A 5864-nucleotide genomic window follows, 5' to 3' on the forward strand; every position below is an offset into this window, starting at 1 on the left:
AGAAACTTCTTCTCTAGAAGGGATCCATTCTTAGCAACGAATGTATTGCCTTCGGATCTGTGATAGAAGGTGTACCCAACTGTCTCCTTTGGGTATCCTATGAAAACACAATTCTCCGATTTGGGTTTGAGCTTATCAGGATGAAACTTTTTCACATAAGCATCGCAACCCCAAACATTAAGAAACGACAACTTTGGTTTCTTGCCAAACCACAGTTCATATGGTGTCGTCTCAATGGATTTAGATGGTGCCCTATTTAACGTGAATGCAGTTGTCTCTAATGCATGACCCCAAAACGATAGTGGTAAATCGGTAAGAGACATCATAGATTGCACCATATCTAATAAAGTACGGTTACGATGTTCGGACACACCATTACGCTCTGGTGTTCCAGGTGGCATGAGTTGCGAAACTATTCCGCATTGTTTCAAATGAAGACCAAACTCGTAACTCAAATATTCTCCTCCACGATCAGATCGTAGAAACTTTATTTTCTTGTTACGATGATTTTCTACTTCACTCTGAAATTATATGAACTTTTCAAATATTTCAGACTTATGTTTCATCAAGTAGATATACCCATATCTGCTCAAATCATCTGTGAAGGTCAGAAAATAACGATACCCGCCGCGAGCCTCAACACTCATCGGATTGCATACATCAGTATGTATTATTTCCAATAAGTCAGTTGCTCGCTCCATTGTTCCGGAGAACGGAGTCTTAGTCATCTTGCCCATAAGGCATGGTTCACAAGTACCAAGTGATTCATAATCAAGTGATTTCAAAAGTCCATCAGAATGGAGTTTCTTCATGCGCTTTACACCAATATGACCCAAACGGCAGTGCCAGAAATAAGTTGCACTATCATTATTAACTTTGCATCTTTTGGCTTCAATATTATGAATATGTGTATCACTACGATCGAGATCCAACAAACTATTTTCATTGGGTGTATGACCATCGAAGGTTTTATTCATGTAAACAGAACAACAATTATTCTTTGACTTAAATGAATAACTGTATTGCAATAAACATGATCAAATCATATTCATTCTCAACGCAAACGCCAAATAACATTTATTTAGGTTCAACACTAATCTTGAAAGTATAGGGAGTGTGCGATGATGATCATATCAATCTTGGAACTACTTCCAACACACATCGTCACTTACCCTTAACTAGTTTCTGTTCATTCTGCAACTCCCGTTTTGAGTTACTACTCTTAGCAACTGAACCACTATCAAATGTCGAGGGGTTGCTATAAACACTAGTAAAGTACATATAAATAACATGTATATCAAATATACCGTTGTTCACTTTGTCATCCTTCTTATACGCCAAGTATCTAGGGTAGTTCCACTTCCAGTGACCATTTCCATTGAAGCAGAAGCACTCAGTTTCAGGCTTGAGTCTAGCTTTGGGTTTCTTCACGGGAGCAGCAACTTGCTTGCCGTTCTTTTTGAAGTTCCTCTTCTTCCCTTTGCCCTTTTCTTGAAACTAGTGGTCTTGTCAACCATCAACACTTGATGCTTTTCTTGATTTCTACCTTCGTCGATTTCAGAATCACGAAGAGCTTGGGAATCGTTTCCGTTATCCCTTGCATATTATAGTTCATCACGAAGTTCTAGTAACTTAGTGATAGTGACTAGAGAACTCTGTCAATCACTATCTTATCTGGAAGATTAACTCCCACTTGATTCAAGTGATTGTAGTACTCAGACATTCTGAGCACATGCTCACTAGCTGAGCTATTCTCCTCCATTTTGTAGGCAAAGTACTTGTCAAAGGTCTCATACCTTTTCGACATGGGCATGAGTCTGAAATACTAATTTCAACTCTTGGAACATCTCATATGCTCTGTGGCGTTCAAAAAACATCTTTGAAGCCCTGATTCTAAGCCATAAAGCATGGTGCACTAAACTATCAAGTAGTCATCATATCGAGCTTGCCAAACGTTCATAACGTCTGCATCTGCTCCTGCAATCGGTCTGTCACCTAGAGGTGCATCAAGGACATAATTCTTCTGTGCAGCAATGAGGATAATCCTCAGATCATGGATCCAATCCGCATCATTGCTACTAACATCTTTCAACTTAGTTTTTCTCTAGGAACATATAAAAAATAAACGCGAGCTATTGATCTACAACATAGATATGCTAATACTACCAGGACTAAGTTCATGATAAATTAAAGTTCATTTAATCAAATTACTTAAGAACTCCCACTTAGATAGACATCCCTCTAATCATCTAAGTGATCACGTGATCCATATCAACTAAACCATGTCCGATCATCATGTGATATGGAGTAGTTTTGAATGGTGAACATCACTATGTTTATCATATCTACTATATGATTCACGCTCGACCTTTCGGTCTCAGTGTTCCGAGGCCATATCTGCATATGTTAGGCTCGTCAATTTTAACCCGAGTATTCTGCATGTGCAAAACTGGCTTGCACCCGTTGTATGTGAACGTAGAGCTTATCACACCCGATCATCACATGGTGTCTCGGCACGACGAACTTTCACAACGGTGCATACTCAAGGAGAACACTTGTACCTTGAAATTTAGTGAGAGATCCTCTTATAATGCTACCGTCGATCTAAGCAAAATAAGATGCATAAAGGATAAACATCACGTGCAATCAATATAAGTGATATGATATGGCCATCATCTTCTTGTGCCTTTGATCTCCATCTCCAAAGCACCGTCATGATCACCATCGTCACCGGCGCGACACCTTGATCTCCATCGTAGCATCGTTGTTGTCTCGCCAGCTATTGCTTCTACGACTATCGCTACCGCTTAGTGATAAAGTAAAGCAATTACCTGGCGATTGCATTTCATACAATAAAGCGACAACCATATGGCTCTTGCCAGTTGCCGATAACTCCGTTACAAAACATGATCATCTCATACAATAAAATTTAGCATCATGTCTTGACCATATCACATCACAACATGCCCTGCAAAAACAAGTTAGACGTCCTCTACTTTGTTGTTGCAAGTTTTAAGTGGCTGCTACGGGCTGAGCAAGAACAATTCTTACCTACGGATCAAAACCACAACAATTTTTTATCAAGTATGTGTTGTTTTAACCTTCAACAAGGACCGGGCGTAGCCACACTCGATTCAACTAAAGTTGGAGAAACTGACACCCGCCAGCCACCTGTGTGCGAAGCACGTCGATAGAACAAGTCTCGCGTAAGCGTACGCCTAATGTCGGTCCGGGCCGCTTCATCCAACAATACCGCCGAATCAAAGTATGACATGCTGGTAAGCAGTATGACTAGTATCGCCCACAACTCACTTGTGTTCTACTCGTGCATAAAACATCTACGCATAAAACCTTGCTCGGATGCCACTGTTGGGTAACGTAGTAATTTCAAAAAAAAATCCTACGCACACGCAAGATCATGGTGATGCATAGCAACGAGAGGGGAGAGTGTTGTCCACGTACCCTCCTAGACCGAAAGCGGAAGCGTTATGACAACGCGGTTGATGTAGTCGTACGTCTTCACGATCGACCGATCCTAGTACTGAACGTACGGCACCTCCGCGATCTGCACACGTTCAGCTCGGTGACGTCCCACGAACTCACGATCTGGTAGAGCTTCGAGGGAGAGTTTCGTCAGCACGACGGCGTGATGACGGTGATGATGAAGCTACCGACGCAGGGCTTCGCCTAAGCACCGCTACGATATGACCGTGGTGGATTATGGTGGAGGGGGCACCACACACGGCTAAGAGATCAATGATCAACTTGTGTGTCTATGGGGTGCCCCACTCCCCCGTATATAAAGGAGAGGAGGAGGGGGAGGGCCGGCCCTCTACTATGGCGCGCCCTGGGAGTCTTACTCCCACCGGGAGTAGGATTCCCCCCTTTCCAAGTTGTAGGAGTAGGAGAGAAGGAAGGGGAAGAGAGAAGAGAAGGAAGGAGGGGGCGCCGCCCCTCCCCCTAGTCCAATTCGGACTAGGCCTTGGGGGGCGCGCGGCCTGCCCTAGGCAGCCCCTCTCTCTCTCCCCTAAAGCCCAATAAGGCCCATATACACCCCGGTGAATTCCCGTAACTCTCCGGTACTCCGATAAATACCTGAACCACTCAGAACCTTTCCGATGTCCGAATATAGCCTTCCAACATATCGATCTTTATGTCTCGAACATTTCGAGGCTCCTCGTCATGTCCCTGATCTCATCCGGGACTCCTAACAATCTTCAGTACATCAAAACACATAAACTCATAATACCGATCATCACCCAACGTTAGCGTGCGGACCCTACGAGTTCGAGAACTATGTAGACATGACCGAGACTCATCTCCGGTCAATAACCAACAGTGGAACCTGGATGCTCATATTGGCTCCTACATATTCTACGAAGATCTTTATCGGTCAAACCGCATAACAACATACGTTGTTCCCTTTGTCATCGGTATGTTACTTACCCGAGATTTGATCGTCGGTATCTCAATACCTAGTTCAATCTCGTTACCGGCAAGTCTCTTTACTCGTTCCTTAATGCATCATCCCGCAACTAACTTATTAGTTACATTGCTTGCAAGGCTTATAGTGATGTGCATAACCGAGAGGGCCCAGAGATACCTCTCCGACAATCGGAGTGACAAATCCTAATCTTGATCTATGCCAACTCAACAAGTACCATCGGAGACACCTGTAGAGCACATTTATAATCACCCAGTTACGTTGTGACGTATGTTGTTATGCGGTTTGACCGATAAAGATGGGCCTCTCTCTCCCGACGGATGAGTTCCGAGGGTCACCGGATATTTATCGGAGTGCCGGGGGGTTATCGGAACCCCCGGAGGATCTAATGGGCCAACATGGGCCTTGTGGGAGAGAGAGGAGAGGGCCTAGCGCTGGCCGTGACCCCCCCCCCCCTTGGGAGTCCGAATTGGACAAGGAGGGGGGGCGCCCTGATTTCTACTACGCAACCTTCTTCTTGTAGACGTTGTTGGGCCTCCAAGTGCAGAGGTTTGTAGGACAGTAGCAAATTTCCCTCAAGTGGATGACCTAAGGTTTATCAATCCGTGGGAGGTGTAGGATGAAGATGGTCTCTCTCGAACAACTCTGCAACCAAATAATAAAGAGTCTCTTGTGTCCCCACAACACCCAATACAATGGTAAATTGTATAGGTGCACTAGTTCGGCGAAGAGATGGTGATACAAGTGCAATATGGATGGTAGATATAGGTTTTTGTAATCTGAAAATATAAAAACAGCAAGGTAACAAGTTGTAAAAGTGAGCACAAACGATATTGCAATGCGTTGAAACAAGGCCTAGGGTTCATAGTTTCACTAATGCAAGTGCTCTCAACAATAATAACATAATTGGATCATATAACTATCCCTCAACATGCAACAAAGAGTCACTCCAAAGTCACTAATAACGGAGAATAAACGAAGAGATTATTGTAGGGTATGAAACCACCTCAAAGTTATTCTTTCGGATCAATCTATTCAAGAGTTTGTACTAGAATAACACCTTAAGACACATATCAACCAAAACCCTAATGTCACCTAGATACTCTAATGTCACCTCAAGTATCCGTGGGTATGATTATACGATATGCGTCACACAATCTCAGATTCATCTATTCAACCAACACAAAGTACTTCAAAGGGTGCCCCAAAGTTTCTACCGGAGAGTCAAGACGAAAACATGTGCCAACCCCTATGCATAAGTTCACAAACGGAACCCGCAAGTTGATCACCAAAACATACATCAAGTGGATCACGTGAATATCCCATTGTCACCACAGATAAGCACATGCAAGACATACATCAAGTGTTCTCAAATCCTTAAAGACTCAATCCGATAAGATAACTTCGAAGGGAAAACTCA

The sequence above is a fragment of the Triticum aestivum genome, chromosome 5D (assembly GCF_018294505.1).
Source record: "Triticum aestivum cultivar Chinese Spring chromosome 5D, IWGSC CS RefSeq v2.1, whole genome shotgun sequence".
Classification (NCBI taxonomy): domain Eukaryota; kingdom Viridiplantae; phylum Streptophyta; class Magnoliopsida; order Poales; family Poaceae; genus Triticum; species Triticum aestivum.